Genomic DNA, 18,396 nt, shown 5'->3' on the forward strand with positions numbered 1-18,396 from the left:
CATAAAGATATGAGGCATTTGTTTTTTAACTTGATAAATTTGCTAACACAGATGATCACCCCAATTACCAAGTAAAGTAAGGATTAACTGTGTGACAAATGGTGCTGTCAGGTCCTTTTGCTGAAGAAGCAATTACCATTTAGGGACTCCCCTGGCAGTCCAGGGGTTAGGACTTGGCACTTTCACTGCTGGGCCTGGGTTCAATTCTGGTTGGGGAACTAAGAATCCATAAGTCGCATGGCAAGGCCAAAATAAACAAAAGCAAACAAACCATGTGTGTAATAGGTTGTATTTGCCTGGCCATAAAAAAGGGTGAGATTGCTTTCAGTCTTTGCAATCTCTTAGTAGATTACCTGTGATCCACATCATATTCTGGTTTATTGCCTATTGACTAACAAGTGTTTTTCTTTCTCTGCTACCATTGTGGAAGGGATTTCTGAGTTTGGAGAGATTTTTTTTTTAATTGTATTTCTCCAACTTAGGCAAAATTACACCCACCCCCACCAAGATGCCCATGTGCTAATCCCTGAAATTCATGAATGTTACCTTATATAGCCAAAGATGCTTTGCAGATGTGATTAAGGCTATAAATCTTGAGATGGGGAGAATAGCCTGGATTATCGAATTTAACTCAGATGACCATTATATCCACTACTGTGGGCAGGAATCCCTTCGAAGAAATGGAGTAGCCATCATGGTCAACAAAAGAGTCCGAAATGCAGTACTTGGATGCAATCTCAAAAATGACAGAATGATCCCTGTTCATTGCCAAGGCAAACCATTCAATATCACAGTAATCCAAGCCTATGCCCCAACCAGTAATGCTGAAGAAGCTGAAGTTGAACGGTTCTATGAAGACCTAGAAGACCTTTTAGAACTAACACCCAAAAAAGATGTCCTTTTCATTATATGGGACTGCAATGCAAAAGTAGGAAGTCAAGAAACACCTGGAGTAACAGGCAAATTTGGCCCTGGACTATGGAATGAAGCAGGGCAAAGGCTAATAGAGTTTTGCCAAGAGAATGCACTGGACACAGCAAACACCCTCTTCCAACAACACAAGAGAAGACTCTACACATGAATATCACCAATATGGTCAACAGCAAAATCAGATTGATTATATTCTTTGCAGCCAAAGATGGAGAAGCTCTATACAGTCAGCAAAAACAAGAGCGGGAGATGACTGTGGCTCAGATCATGAACTCCTTATTGCCAAATTCAGACTTAAATTGAAGAAAGTAGGGAAAACCACTAGACCATTCAGGTATAACCTAAATCAAATCCCTTATGACTATACAGTGGAAGTGAGAAATAGATTTAAGGGACTAGATCTGATAGACAGAGTGCCTGATGAACTATGGACGGAGGTTTGTGACATTGTACACGAGACAGGGATCAAGACCATCCTCATGGAAAAGAAATGCAAAAAGGCAAAATGGTTGTCTGAGGAGGCCTTACAAATAGCTGTGAAAAGAAGAGAAGTGAAAAGCAAAGGAGAAAAGGAAAGATACACCCATTTGAATGCAGAGTTCCAAAGAATAGCAAGGAGAGATAAGAAAGCCTTCCTCAGCGATCAATGCAAAGAAATAGAGGAAAACAACACAATGGGAAGGACTAGAGATCTCTTCAAGAAAATTAGAGATACCAAGGGAACATTTCATGCAAAGATGGGTTTGATAAAGGACAGAAATGGTATGGTCCCAACAGAAGCAGAAGCTATTAAGAAGAGGTGACAAGAATACACAGGAGAACTGTACAAAAAAGATCTTCACGACCCAGATAATCACGATGGTGTGATCACTCACCTAGAGCCAGACATCCTGCAATGCAAAGTCAAGTGGGCCTTAGAAAGCATCACTATGAACAAAGCTAGTGGAGGTGATAGAATTCCAGTTGAGCTATTTCAAATCCTGAAAGATGATGCTGTGAAAGTGTTGCACTCAATATGCCAGCAAATTTGGAAAACTCAACAATGACCACAGGACTGGAAAAGGTCAGTTTTCATTCCAATCCCTAAGAAAGGCAATCCCAACGAATGCTCAAACTACCACACAATTGCACTCATCTCACACGCTAGTAAAGTAATGCTCAAAATTCTCCAAGCCAGGCTTCAGCAATACATGAACCGTGAACTTCCAGATGTTCAAGCTGGTTTTAGGAAAGGCAGAGGAACCAGAGATCAAATTGCCAACATCCAATGGATCATCAAAAAGGCAAGAGAGTTCCAGAAAAACATCTATTTTTGCTTTATTGACTATGCCAAAGCCTTTGACTGTGTGGATCACAATAAACTGTGGAAAATTCTGAAAGAGATGGGATACCAGACCACCTGACCTGCCTCTTGAGAAACCTGTATGCAGGTCAGGAAGCAACAGTTAGAACTGGACATGGAACAACAGACTGGTTCCAAATAGGAAAAGGAGTACGTCAAGGCTGTATATTGTCACCCTGCTTATTTAACTTATATGCAGAGTACATCATGAGAAACGCTGGGCTGGAGAAGCACAAGCTGGAATCAAGATTGCCGGAGAAATATCAATAACCTCAGATATGCAGATGACACCACCCTTATGGCAGAAAGTGAAGAGGAACTAAAAGCCTCTTGATGAAAGTGAAAGAGGAGAGTGAAAAAGTTGGCTTAAAGCTCAACATTCAGAAAACTAAGATCATGGCATCTGGTCCCATCAACCTTCACGGCAAATACATGGCGATAACAGTGGAAACAGTGGCTCACTTTAATTTTTCTGGGCTTCCAAGTCCTGCACGATGGTGGATACAGCGCATGAAGATTAACAGAATTGCTTACTCCTGGAAGAAAGTTATTGACCCAACCTAACAGCATGATTAAAAATAGCAAGACCATTACTTTCCAACAAGGTCCATCTAGTAAGCCTATTGGTTTTTCCAGTAGTCATGTGATGGATGTGAGAGTTGGACTGTGAAGAAAGCTGAAGCGCAAGAATTGATGCTTTTGAACTGTGGTGTTGGAGAACTCTTGAGAGTCCCTTGGACTGCAAGGAGATCCAACCAGTCCATCCTAAAGGAGATCAGTCCTGGGTGTTCATTGGAAGGACTGATGCTGAAGCTGAAACTCCAATACTTTGGCCACCTGATGGAAGAACTGACTCATCTGAAAAGACCCTGATGCTGGGAAAGATTGAAGGCGAGAGGAGAAGGGGACAACAGAGGATGAGATGGCTGGATGGCATCACCGACTCGATGGACATGAGTTTGAGTAATGTCCCGGAGTTGGTGATGGACAGGAGGCCTGGCGTGCTATGATTCATGGGGTCGCAAAGAGTTGGGCACGACTGAGCGACTGAACTGAACTGAATCCAGCTGGGCTTCCCTGGTGGCTTAGCGGTAAAGAACTTGCCTGCAATGCAGGGAGCTGCAGGAGACGGGTTTGATCCCTGAGTGTGGAAGATCCCCTGGAGAAGGACATGGCAACCCAATCTAATTACACGAGTTCTTAAACAATGAAAGAGAGAGGCGTATGAGTGGGTCAGAGATTCGATGTGAAGACTCAACTAGTTGTTGCTAGCTTTCACGATGGAGACAGGGGGCCAAAAGCCAGGGAATGGAGTTCAGACTCTTATAACAAAATGCCATATACTGGGTAGTTCAAAAAACAACCTCTTTGTGGTTCATAGCAACTGCCTTCACATGGTGGAATGGACTGGGAGCCTCTTTTATAAGAGACCAAATCCCAAGAATTCTGGGGTTAGTGGTTATGCTGCAGCATTTTCACTGCCATGGACTGGGTTCAATCCTTGGTGGGAGAACTAAGATTATGTAGTGTGCAAAAAAAAAAAGACACTAATCCCATTTATTATGGCTCCACCCTCATAGCCTAAGTACCTTCCAAAGGCTTGATCTCCTAATGCCATCATTTTTGAGGGTTAAGGTTTCAATAGAAGAATTTAGTGGTTAGGAGGCAACCAGTCAGAACATAGCAGTAAGTAACCTCTAAAAGCTGGAAAAGGCAGTGAAATGAATTCTGCCTTAGCATCTAGAAGGGAGCACAGTCCTACTAACACCTTGATTTTAGTCCCTTGAGAGCCACATTGGACTTCTGAACTACAGAACTGTAAGATAGCAAACTAGTATTGTTTAAAGCCCCTAAAATTGTAGCAATAGAAGACTAATACAGCAAGGTAGTCCCCAACAGCTAAGAGCAAATCCAAGGAGAAGGCTGCAGTTGTAAGCTGTTGGCTGAAGCACTCCCAGGAGCTGGAAAATGGGTACACTGGTCATAAAAGGGACAGAAACCATGGCTGCTATAATGCGTGCATGCATCGTGCTAAGTCACTTCAGTTGTGTCCAACTCTTTGTGACCCCATGGTCCTCTGTCCATGGGATTCTCTAGGCAAAAAGACTGGAGAGGATTGCCATGCCCTCCTCCAGGGGAATCTTCCCAAACCAGGGATCGAACCCGTGCCTCTTGCATTGCAGGCAGATTCTTTACCATCTAAGTCACCAGGGAAGCCCATGGTTTTGTACATAAAGATTTATTTCATTTCTTCTGAAATTTATTTTTGTTAGTGGTATGAGTTGGTGGTCTACCTCTTTTCCAAATGGATAGTTGGTTGTCTCAACATTGTTAATGGAGAAGTCAATATTTTCCCTGTAGATTTAATTTAATTACATTAATTTTTATTTTGTTCATGTCATACAGTATGTAGGATATTTAGTTTTGGTATGGGGGATCTTAGTTCCCCAACCAGGGATTGAACCTGGGCCCCCTGCTGTGGAAGTGTGGGGTAAGGAATTCCCACCCTATTGCTTTTTTCTTTTTAAAGTATTTATTTCGTTTTATTTTGACTGTGCTAGGTTTTCATTGTGTGTGAGCTTTCTCTAGTTGCAGTGAGTGGGGGCTACTTTCTAGTTGCAGTGTGTGGGCTTCTCATTGTGGTGGCCTCTCTCATTGAAAAGCATGGGCTGTGGCGCTTGGGCTCAGTAGTTGTGGCACACAGTGCCCCGAGGCATGTGGAATCCTCCTGGACCAGTGATGGAAACCATGACCCCTGCATTAGGCATATTCTTTACCACTGGACCTCCAGGGAGGTCTTCCTTTTCTTTTTTTTTTAGATGAATTTATATTGGAGTATAGTTGTTTTACAATGTTGTGTTAGCTTCTACTGTACAACGAAATCAATCAGCCACATGTATACATTATATCCGCTCCCTTTTGGATTTCCCTCCCATTGAGGTCACCACAGCAAATTAAGTAGAGTTCCCTGTGCTATATAGCATGCTCCTCTCAGTTGCCTATTTTATACATGGTATCAACAGTGTATATATGTTGATATATATGTATCAACCTCCTAATTCTCCCACCACCCCCTCACCTTTCCCTCTTGGTATCCATACATTTTTTCTCTATGTCCATGTCTCTATTTCTGCTTTGCAAGTAAGATCATATACATCATTTTTCTAGATTCCACATATATTCATTAATATATATTTGTTTTCCTCCAACCCTATTGGTTTTAAATACCATGTCTAACATATACCAAATTCCCACATGTACATGGGTTAGTTTCTGGGCACTCTATTTTTAGGGGAAGTACTGATTTGTTCACTTAATTTTGAGTCAACACCACACATGTTTAATTATTGTAACTTTATAACATTTCCTTATGGAAAGGAAATGTGCCTTGTGGGTAAAATCCCTTTTTTAATTTTTATTTTTTAAAATAGTTTTCTCTATTTGAGAGGAGATGTAGCATGACCCCGGATGCAATCACCTAGGGAGTTAACGTAGATAGAAAAGAGAGGGTGCCCAACAACTGAACCTGCTGTGCTCCAATATTTAACTTATGGAAGGAGGGGAGAAACCAGCGAAAGATACAAACAGAAACCAGTGAGGCTGGAGGAAAACTATGTGGCAGTCTGGAAGCCAAATGAAGAATCTGTTTCAAGCGGAGCAACTGCTAAGCCATATTATTACTTTGTGAAACCAAAACAAAGCAAATAACAAGACAAACAAGAAACCCTATCTCTTCCTCAAGTTAGAAAAAATAATTGTTAGTGTGCTATTTATTTTCCAATATACCAATTATAAAACTAGAAAGTCATTCTGTATAAATTATACAAATCAAATATTGAACACAAAAGTAGAGACAACTCAAAGATTTAATCACAACATTAGGAACTCAAAGCTGTCAAAGTATAATAATTTTATTATTTAACAGTTTTACATCTTATTTTTATGAAAACAGAAATCTTTATGACAATTTCAATACTGACTTGCTCTATGTCTATAGAAATAATCACTATATATGACAGTTTTCTTTTGACACTGTAGACATTAAGTAGTTCTTTTTCTTTTCTTAAAGTGTCTTTTGTCATGTTTTTTATTTTATTTATTTATTTTTGGCTGTGCTGGGTCTTCCTTGCCTTGCACAGGTTTGTTTTAGTTACAGCGAATGGGGCTACTCTCTAGTTGCCATGTGCGGGCTTCTCATTGTGGTGGCTTCTCTTGCTGCAGACCATGGGCTATAGGGTGCATGTATGCTTCAGTAGTTGTAGCACATGAGCTTAGTTGCCCCGTGGCCTGTGGGATCTTAGTTCCCAGATCAGAAATCGAACCAGTGTCCCCTGCATTGGCAGGTGGATTCTTAACCATTAGACTATCCAGGAAGTCCTTAAGTAGTTCTTAATACATTTTAATTTGGGGAAACTGCATTCTCTATTGGTGACCATTATTGATGAAATTAAATACATCCTGAGAGCTCTAGAAGTATTCAGAAACGTATCTGGTGAACTATTGCTGCCCAACTGAATGCAGAGTTCCAGAGAATAGCAGAGTCATAAGAAGGCTTCTCAAGTGAACAATGCAAAGAAACAGAGGAAAACAAAATAGTGGGAAAGACTAGAGACCTCTTCAAGAAAATTGGAGATACAAAGGGAACATTTTATGCAAAGATGGGCACAATAAAGAATAGACATGGCAAAGACCTAACAGAAGCAGAAGAGATTAAGAAGAGGTGGCAAGAATACACAGAAGAACTATACAAAAAAGATCTTAATGACCCAGATAACCACGATGGTGTGGTCACTCACCTAGAGCCCAACATCCTGGAGTGTGAAGTCAAGTGGGCCTTAGGAAGCATTACTATGAACAAAGCTAGTGGAGGTGATGGAATTCCAGTGGAACTATTTCAAATCCTAAAAGATGATACTGTGAAAGTGCTGCACTCAATATACCAGCAAATTTGGAAAACTCAGCAGTGGCCACAGGACTGGAAAAGGTCAGTTTTCATTCCAATCCCAAAGAAAGGTAATGCCAAAGAATGCTCAAACTATAGCACAGTTACACTCATTTAACACATTACCAGGGCTTTCCTGGTAGCTTAGCTGGTAAATAATCTGCCTGCAATGCAGGAGAACCCAGTTCAATTCCTGGGTCAGGGAGTTCTCCTAGAGAAGGGATAGGCTACCCACGCCAGTATTCTTGGGTTTCCCAGGTCGCTCAGATGGTAAAGAATCCGTCTGTAATGTGGGAGACCTGGGTTCAGTCCCTGGGTTGGGAAGATCCCCTGGAGGAGGGCATGGCAACTCACTCCAGTATTCTTGCCTGGAGAATCTCCATGGACAGAGGAGCCTGGAGGGCTATAGTACATGGGGTCGCAAAGAGTGGGACACGACTGAGCGACTAAGCACAGCACAGCACATGCTATCAAGCTTACGCTCAAAATCCTTCAGGTTAGGCTTCAGCAGTTTGAGAACTTCCAGATGTACAATCTGGATTTAGAAAAGGCAAAGGAGCTGGAGATCAAATTGCCAACATTCATTGGATCACAGAAAAAAGAATGAAATTGCTCCTTTTCCCCCCCCCCTCCCCCAAATCTACTTCTGCTTCACTGATTACACTAAAGCCTTTGACTGTGTGGATCACAACAAACTGTGGAAAATTCATAAAGAGATGGGAATACCAGACCACCACCTGTCTCCTGAGAAGCCTGTATGCGGGACAAGAAGCAACAGTTAGAACCTTACGTGAAACAATGGACTGGTTCCAAATTGGGAAAGGAGTACGTCAAGGCTGTATATTGTCACCCTGCTTATTTAACTCATATGCAGAATATCTCATGCGAGATGCCGGGCTGAATGAAGCACAAGCTAGAATCAAGATTGCCGGGAGAAATATCAATAACCTCAGATGTGCAGATGATACCACTTTAGTGGCAAAAAGTGAAGAGGAACTAAGCCTCTTGATGAAGGTGAATGAGGAGAGTGAAAAAGTTGGTTTAAAGCTCAACATTGAAATATTAGAGAAGATGGCATCCAGTCCCCATCACTTCATGGCAAATAGATGGGGAAAAAGGAGAAACAGCGACAGATATTATTTTCTTGGGCTCCAAAACCACTGCAGACGGTGACTGCAGCCATGAAATTAAAAGATGCTTGCTCCTTGGAAGAAAAGCTATGACAATCCTAGACAGCATATTAAAAAGCAGAGATATCAGTTTTCCGACAAAGGTCCATCTAGTCAAAGCTATGGTTTTTCCAATAGTCAGGTACAGATATGAGAGTTAGACCATAAAGAAAGCTGAGCACTGAAGAATAGATTCTTTTGAAATGTGGTGTTGAAGACTCTTGAGAGTCACTTGGACAGTAAGGAGATTAAAACATTCAATTCTAAAGGAAATCAACCCTGAATATTCATTGGAAGGACTGATGCTGAAGCTGAAGCTCCAATACTTTGGCCACCTGATGTGAAGAACTGACTCATTTGAAAAGACTCTGATGCTTGGAAAGATTGAAGGCAGGAGTTGAAGGGGGCAACAGAGGATGAGATGGTTGGATGGCATCACCAATTCAATGGACATGACTTTGAGCTAAGTCCAGGAGATAGTGAAGGACAGAGAAGCCTGGCATGCTGCAGTCCATGGGGTCACAAAGAATCAGACACGACTTAGCAACTGAATAACAACAGCAACATTGCTGCAAATATATGGCGTACTTCAACAAGAGGCTTACTAGATTTTAGTAACCAGCTTTTCAGTTCCATATTTTAGTTCCTCATACATCAAAGATTATCAGTATCTCATTTCTTACATAATATCATCAGTCATTTCCATTTTAAGCCTTCCTAGATATATTAGCTTATTATTATTATTTTATGTTTATATACTATATTTATTAATGACATAAATATATATAGGTATTTATAAATTATATATTTACTGTTTGCATGCTAAGTCACTTCAGTTGTGTCTGACTCTTTGTGACCTCATGGACTGTAGCCCACCAGGCTCCTCTGTCCATAGGGTTCTCCAGGCAAGAATACTAGAGTGTTTCGCCATGCCCTCCTCCAGGGGATCTTCTCAACCTGTATCTCTTACATCTCCTGCATTGGCAGGAGACGTTCTTTACCACTAGCACCACCTGGGAAGTTTATTTAAATATAAATCATAATTATATTTTATATTTGTATTATTACTCTCTAACATTGTTTGCAACACTGAAAAGGCAGATTTGTACTAGGCTGAATTGTTGTTGTTTAGTTGCTAAGTCATGTCTGACTTTTTTTGACCCTATGGACTGTAGCCCACCAGGCTCCTCTGCCCATGGAAGTTTCCAGGCAAGAATACTGGAATGGATTGCATTTCCTTCTCCAGGGGATCTTCTTGACCCAGGGATGGAACTCAGGTCTACTGCATTAGCAGGTGGGTTCTTTACCTCTGAGCCACCAAGGAAGCCCACTAGTCTGAATAGCCAGGACCATGGAACGTGTAAATGTCGTCTTATTTGGAAAGAGGATCTTTGCAGAGGTGATTAAGGGCCTTCAGGTTATTACGAATTTTCCAGGTAGTTGCTACATGCCATCACAAGTGTGTTTATAAAGGAGAGGCAGGAACTTCCCTTGTGGTCCAGTGCTTAAGACTCTGTGCTTTGACTGCAGAGGGAGGGCACAATTTCAATTCCCGGTTGGGGAACTAGGATGCTATGCAGTGAGGCCAAAAAGAAGATAGAGGCACAGGTTTTAGTGATGTGGGTAGAAGGCAGGGAATGCTGGTAGGACCAGAGAATGGCTTCTCCCCTAGAAGGTCTAAAGAGAGCAGGGCCCTATCTGATTTCAGACTTCAGGCCTCCAGGACTATGGAAGAATAAATTTTTGTTGTTTTTCTTTTCACACTGCTTTATTTATTTATTTTTGGCTGCGCTGTGTCTTCAGTGCTTTCTCTAGTTGCAGAGAGTGTGAGTTACTCTCTAGATGCAGTGCATGGGCTTCCCTTGTGGAGCACAGGCTCTAGGAGCATGGGCTTCAGTGGTTGCAGCACGCAGGCTCAGCAGTTATGATTTTCTGGCTCTGTGGTTCTTAGGCTTCAGTAGTCATGGCACAGCGGTTCATTAGTTATGGCTCGTGGGCTCTAGAGCTCAGGCTCAATACTTGTGGCACATGGGCTTAGCTGCTCCCCACCCCCACTGCATGTGCGATTTTCCTGGGCCAGGGATCACACCTGTGTTCCCTGCACTGACAGACAGATTCCTATCCACTTTGCCACCAGGGAAGTCCAACTTTTGTGGTTTTAAGCCACCAAGTTCTGTGATAATCTGCTATAGCAGCTCTAGGAAACTAATACAACCATGATATTCTTTAATTATTATAAACTTTTCTTTTAAATATGATACTGTATACAATATAGAAAAAAACTTAGCTTGAAATTGATCACCATAGATATACAGTTTAAATGAGCTGTCTTTTCCCGTTTTAAGTTTTTACACTGAAGAGGTTGGTCTCAATTTTAATAGGCCCTACAATTTGTTTAACATCATTAATATATTTGGCTTAAACATCATGGTTCACTTTTTGTCAAACAATTTCTAAGTTCCTTCAATGCTTTCAAGGGCACCTGTAGGTGGGTGACCTCCAAAATTGTGAGAAAATAAATTTTCTGCTGTTTAAACTACCCAGTCTGTGGTATTTTGTTATGGCAGCCCCAGTGTTACCGAGTCCAAACTCATATTGCTTGCAGCACAACAGGCCAATCAATGGAGAAACAAGCTGTTGGGGCAAGGAGTAGTGGCTTTATTAGGAAAGCCAGCAGGTTGAGAAGATGGTGGACCAGTGTCCCAAAGAAACATCCTGCCCAGGTTTGGATGCTAGTTTCTTTTATTGTACAAAGAGGGGGAATTATGTGTGTGTTAGTCACTTAGTCATCTCCAACTCTTTGTGGCCCCATGGACTGTAACCCACTAGGCTCTTCTGTCCATGTCCAGGCAAGAATACTGGAGTGAGTAGCCATTCCCTTCTCCAGGGGATCTTCCTAACCCAAGGATCAAACCTGTGTCTCCTGCACTGCAGGAAGATTCTTTACCATCTGAGCCACCAGGGAAGCCCCAAAAGACAATAATAAATTGTTGCAAATATTTCCTGGTTCTGGCAGACTCCAGAGGAGATGTGTTGATGTCTTCTTTCCTGCAGCCTTTCACAGGTGGGCCTAGTCAGAATGTTTCCTGTGAGCTAAGATATTTTAGCTTAACTTCATTGCTCAGGAGGCAGGGTCCTGGGAAATGGACCATTATGTCTACCTTAAGCTATATGATGCTGTGAAAGTGTTGCACTCAATATGCCAGCAAATAGGAAAATTCAGCAGTGGCCACAGGACTGGAAATGGTCAGTTTTCATTCCAATCCCAAAGAAAGGCAATGCCAAAGAATGCTCAAACTACCACACAATTGCACTCATCTCACATGCTAGTAAAGTAATGCTTAAAATTCTCCAAGCCAGGCTCAACAATATGTGAACTGTGAACTTCCAGATGTTCAAGCTGGTTTTAGAAAAGACGGAGGAACCAGAGATCAAATTGCCAACACCCACTGGATCATCGAAAAAGCAAGAGAGTTCCAGAAAAACATCTCTTTCTGCTTTATTGACTATGCCAAAGCCTTTGACTGTGTGGATCCCAACAAACTGGAAAATTCTGAAAGAGATGGGAATACCAGACCACCTGACATACCTCTTGAGAAATCTGTATGCAGGTTAGGAAGTAACAGTTAGAACTGGACATGAAACAACAGACAGGTTCCAAATAGGAAAAGGAGTACGTCAAGACTGTATATTGTCACCCTGCTTGTTTAACTTATATGCAGAGTACATCATGAGAAACACTGGGCTGGATGAAGCACAAGCTGGAATCAAGATTTCTAGGAGAAATATCAATAACCTCATATATGCAGATGACACCATCCTTGTGGCAGAAGGTGAAGAACTAAAAAGCCTTGTGATGAAAGTGAAAGAGGAGAGTGAAAAAGTTGGTTTAAAGCTCAACATTCAGAAAACTGAGATCATGGCATCCAGTCCCATCACTTCATGGCAGACAGATGGGGAAACAGTGGAAACAGTGGCTGACTTTATTTTTGGGGGGCTCCAAAATCACTGCAGATGGTGACTGCAGCCGTGAAATAAAGACACTTAATTCCTTGGAAGGAATGTTGTGACCAACCTAGACAGCATATTAAAAAGCAGAGACATTACTTTGTCAATAAAGGTCCATCTAGTCAAGGTTATGGTTTTTCCAGTGGTCATGTATGGATGTGAGAGTTGGACTATAAAGGAAGCTGAGCACCGAAGAATTGATGCTTTTGAACTGTGGTGTTGGAGAAGACTCTTGAGAGTCCCTTGGACTGCAAGGAGATCCAACCAGTCCATCCTAAAGGAGATCAGTTCTGAGTGTTCATTGGAAGGACTGATGTTGAAGTTGAAACTCCAATACTTTGGCCACCTGATGCGAAGAACTGACTCATCTGAAAAGACCCTGATGCTGGGAAAGATTGAAGGCGAGAGGAGAAGGGGATGACAGAGGATGAGATGGTTGGATGGCATCACCGACTCAATGGACATGAGTTTGGGTAAACTCTGGGAGTTGGTGATGGACAGGGAGGCCTGGCATGCTGCAGTCCATGGGGTCACAAATAGTTGGACACAACTGAGCGACTGAAGTGAACTGAAGCTATAAGCAACATCTCTTTAGTGATTAACTTATAGCAAAAGCAATAGAATACAAAGGTTAAAGGAAAAGAAATTGATCCAATATGGAGTAAGATTTGTTCTTCCTTATTATAGTAGCAGACTAAGATAATATTGTTGCAGTAAATAGGGGGGATAATTGCAAGAGCAAAGTCCTTTAGTGGGTGAGGTTGATCTTCGCTAGGAGCACTGACAGTTCTTTGATTATAACAGGAGAGGGGACAGAGCAGATGTGTACAGATGCAGATAGCTTGGTTGACTTGGAGAAGGGGAGATGACTGGTTCAATTTTCTCAGTTAAATAAGCAAGATCATCATCTGGGAGTGAGGAGCGTAGAGAGAAAGATGCAGATCTGATGAGAGAAGCTAGTGTTTTCAATAATCTTCTGATAAAGTGAAACAGTGAGTGAACTAGAGAAATACAGTAAGATTACTTGGTAGTGCTAAAGGCCCAATCAAGGTGTGAAATACTAAAGTGAATCCACAGACTTTCCTCATGATCCTAAGGGAAGGATCGGCTAAGACTCTGAGCTCCCAAGGCAGGCAGTCTGGGTTTGATTCCTGGTCAGGGAACTAGACCCCATATGCAGCAACTAAAAGATCCTGCACGCCACAACTGAGACATGGAACAGTCAAATTAATAAATATTTTTTTTAAAAGTGTATATTGTGTCTCTGGCATTGTGAGACCTGTGGGTAACTGTCATTTCAAGAATGTTATATAAATGAATCATACACTATGTAACTTTTGGGGATTGGTTTTTCTTTCATTCAGCATCATTCACTTGAGATCTATGTAAGCTGTTGTGCGTATTGATAGTTTGTTCCTTTTTATTGCTGAGTAGGAGTCCATGATATGGATGGACCACAGTTCCTTTATCCATTTGCCTGTTGAAGGAAGGACATTTGGTTTATTTCCAGTTTGGGCTGCTACAAATAAAGCTGTTGTGAACATTTATGTATAGATACTGATATTTTTATTTTTTCTGGAATAGATTCCCAGGAGTATAATTGCTGAGTTAGATGGCAAATGCATGTTTAATTTTTTAACAAACTACAAACAACTTTTTTTTTCAATTTTTTAAAAAAAATATTTAATTGGAGGATAATTGCTTTACAATGTCATGTTGGTTTCTGCCATACAACTTTTTTTTCCCCACAAACTACTTTTCCATAGTGGCTGCAACATTATACGTTCCCCCCAGCAATATAGGAGTGATCCAGTTTCTCTGCATCCTTAGCAGCATTTGCTGTTGTCACTGTTCTTTATTTTAGCTCTACTGATATGTGTGTAGTCAGATCTCACTGTGACTTTAATTTGCATTTTCCTAGTAGCTAATGATATTTAACATCTTCTTCATGTGTTTATTTGCCATCCACATGTCCTACTTCAAGAGCTGTTTATGTCTTTTGTCCATTTTCTATTGGATTGTTTATTTTTTAACACTGAGTTTAAAATGTATTAAAAGGTGTTTTAGACTTTTTCACATGTATTCTAGATAGTAGGTCTTTATCACATATATGGTTTGTAAGAGTTTCTCCCAAGTCTGTAGCTTGTCTTTTCATCCTTTTCAAATGGGTTTCAAAGAACAAAAGTTCTTAATTTTGATGAAGCCTAATTTTTAAACTTTTTTTGTTCTGTAGATTGTGATTTTATAATCATCCAAACTTGTCATTATTTTCCTAGGATAAGTTTCTAAAATGACCTTGAGGAAGAACTTTAGGCATGATATAAAAGATGTGCATCATAAAGGAAAAGATTGGTATATTTCATTATGTACAAAATTTAAAGTTTATGTATAGTAATTGCTAAGAAATTAATAAAATGTAAAAAAGGCAAATACTAACCAGGAAACAACTTAAAATATATATATATCAAAAGGTTAGTATCCTTAATATCTAAAGAGCGATTATAAGTGAACAAGAACAAACTGTATTAGGTCTCATTTGTTGTATGATGTATGATGTAGAAGACATAATTAAAAGTAGACTGAGCCAGGGACTTCACTGGAAGTCCAGTGGTTAAGACTTTGCCTTCGGGACTTCCTGGTGGTGCAGTGGATTAGAATCCGCCTGCCAGTGGAGGCAACAAGGGTTCATTCCCTCATCTGGGAAGATTCCACGGCCTTGGAGCGACTAAGACGCCGCACCACAACTACTGAGCCTGCACGCTCTGGAGCCTGTGCTCCACAAGGAGAAGCCACTGCAATGAGAAGTCCAAGCACCATAACCAAGAGTAGCCTTCGCTGACCGCAACTAGAGAAAGCCCATGCAAAAGCCACAAAGACCCAGCACAGCCAAAAAAAACCCCAACGACTTTGTCTTCCAATACAGGGGGTGCAGGCCAATCCCTGGTCAGGGAGCTAAGATCTCACACGCCTTGTGGCCAAAAAACCAAAGCATAAAACAGAGGCAATATTGTAACAAATTAAATAAAGACTTTAAAAATGGTGCACACCAAAAAAAAAAAAAAAAAGTAGGCTAAGCCAACCTCTGCTTCTACCCATGAAGGATTATGTAGTATGGACTTGTCCTCCCAATATAAACTACTTGAAAACCAGTCAGAATATATGAAACAACTCTTTCCAGAAACTGAGACAACCATCAGTACAGGACTTTGATCCCCAAAAGAAGGGAAACAAATAGGGAAGAACCTTATGGTCACTCAGATTTTTGCCTAGAGGCAAATTCAGTTCTATGACATGAGGAGGGGCAAATTGATTGGATGCTGTGTTGAAAAAAAGTCTCTGAAAGACATTTTAGGGACAAATGGGGGAAGTTTTAATATGAACTGAAAATTGGATGGCATTAGTGAATTTTGGTTATGTTGAAAATATCCTTAATTTGAGGAGAGGCATGCTGAAGTATTTAGGGTGATTTAGGGTGATAGGATGTCTGCAACTTATTTAATCATTTATTTACAAAAATATAGCCACTGAACCTATTTAGGCAAGTGAAATATGGCAGAATGTTTCTAATGATTAAATCTAGATGGTGGGGACAAACGAGATCATCATATTCCCTCAGTCTTTCAGTAAGTTATACATTTTCCTTATTAAACTGTGTGTGGGGAGGGAGGAGTTTCAGTTTTAGTCCCCCATCCTGACTTTTTGGTTGGAATACAAACATCATGACTAGTGTCCAAGCAGTCTGTTTTATTTTATTTTATTTTTTGCTCATCACAATTGCCTTTTTATTTTATTATTATTATTATTTTTTTGGTTGCACCTCACAGCTTGTGGGATCTTAGTTCCCTGACCAGGGATTGAACCCGGGCCCTCAGCAGTGAGAGTGCAGAGTCCTACCACTAGCCCACCACGGAAGTCCCACAGTGGCCTTTTAAAAAATAGCAATTTTGTTGAGACATGATTAACATAGTATATAACTTGCCTATTTAAACTGTACAATTCAATGGCTTTTAGTATATTTACAGAGTTGGGCAACCATCACCAAATCAATTTTAGAATATTTTCTTCACTTCCCCCTCCCCGCCTGGAAGTCCCACTCATATCCATTGGCAGTCAATCCTTATTTCCCCTCAACTCTCACCTCAGTCCTAGGCAACTGCTGTTCTGCTGTTCTACTTTTCTATCTCTGTGGATTTGCCTATCCTCAGCATTTCATATAACTGACCATATGATATATGATCTTTTGTGACTGGCTTCTTTCACTTAGCATAATGTTTTCAAGGTTCATCCATGTGTAGGATGTGTCTGTACTTCACTTCTCTTTATAAATGAATAATATTCCCTTGTAACATTTTATTTATCCATTCATCAGGTGATATATATTTGAGTTTTCACTTTTTGGTTATTATGAATAATGATGCTATGAATCTTTGTGTACAAGATCTTATGTGGACATGTTTTCATTTCTCTTGGAGTGAAATTGTTAGCACATATGATAACTATATTAACATTTTGAGTCACTGCAAAACTGTTTTCCACTGCAGCTGTACCATTTGACATTTCCACCAGCAATGTATGAGGGCTCTAATTTTGCAACAGCCACGCCAACACTTGTTATTGTCTGCATTTTTTTAATCATAGCCATCCTAATAGGTGTCAACTGGAATCTCATTGTGGTTTTGATTTGCATTTCCCTGAAGGCTAATGATGTAGAGTATCCTTTCTTGTGCTTATTAGCTATTTGTATATCTTTGAATAGTATGAAAAGGCAAAATGATAGGATACTGAAAGAGGAACTCCCCAGGTTGGTAGGTGCCCGATATGCTACTGGAGATCAGTGGAGAAATAACTCCTGAAAGAATGAAGAGATGGAGCCAAAGCAAAAACAATACCCTGTTGTGGATGGGACTGGTGATAGAAGCAAGGTTCGATGCTGTAAAGAGCAATATTGCATAGGACCCTGGAATGTTAGGTCCATGAATCAAGGCAAATTGGAAGTGGTCAAACAGGAGATGGCAACAGTGAATGTTGACATTCTAGGAATCAGTGAACTAAAATGGACTGGAATGGGTGAATTTAACTTAGATGACCATTATATCTACTACTGTGGGCAGGAATCCCTTAGAAGAAATGGAATAGCCATCATGGTCAACAAAAGAGTCGAAATGCAGTACTTGGATGCAGTCTCAAAAATGATAGAATGATCTCTGTTCGTTTCCAAGGGAAACCATTCATTAATCCAAGCCTATGCTCCAATCAGTAATGCTGAAGAAGCTGAAGTTGAACGGTTCTATGAAGACCTAGAAGACCTTTTAGAACTAACACCCAAAAAAGATGTCCTTTCCATTTTAAGGGACTGGAATACAAAAGTAGGAAGTCAAGAAACACCTGGAGTAACAGGCAAATGTGGCCTTGGACTACGGAATGAAGCAGGGCAAAGGCTAATAGAGTTCTGCCAAGAGAACGCACTGGTCATAGCAAACACCCTCTTCCAACAACACAAGAGAAGACTCTACACATGAATATCACCAGATGGTCAACACCAAAATCAGACTGATTATATTCTTTGCAGCCAAAGATGGAGAAGCTCTATACAGGCAGCAAAAACAAGACTGGGAGCTGACTGTGGCTCAGATCATGAACTCCTTATTGCCAAATTCAGACTTAAATTGAAGAAAGTAGGGAAAACCACTACACCATTCAGGTATGACCTAAATCAAATCCCTTATGACTATACAGTGGAAGTGAGAAATAGATTTAAGGGACTAGATCTGATAGACAGAGTGCCTGATGAACTATGGATGGAGGTTCGTGACATTGTACAGGAGACAGGGATTAAGACCATCCCCATGGAAAAGAAATGCAAAAAGGCAAAATGGTTGTCTGAGGAGGCCTTACAAATAGCTGTGAAATGAAGAGAAGTGAAAAGCAAAGGAGAAAAGGAAAGATATTCCCATTTGAATGCAGAGTTCCAAAGAATAGCAAGGAGAGATAAGAAAGCCTTCCTC

The sequence above is a fragment of the Cervus canadensis genome, chromosome X (assembly GCF_019320065.1).
Source record: "Cervus canadensis isolate Bull #8, Minnesota chromosome X, ASM1932006v1, whole genome shotgun sequence".
Taxonomy (NCBI): Eukaryota; Metazoa; Chordata; class Mammalia; order Artiodactyla; family Cervidae; genus Cervus; species Cervus canadensis.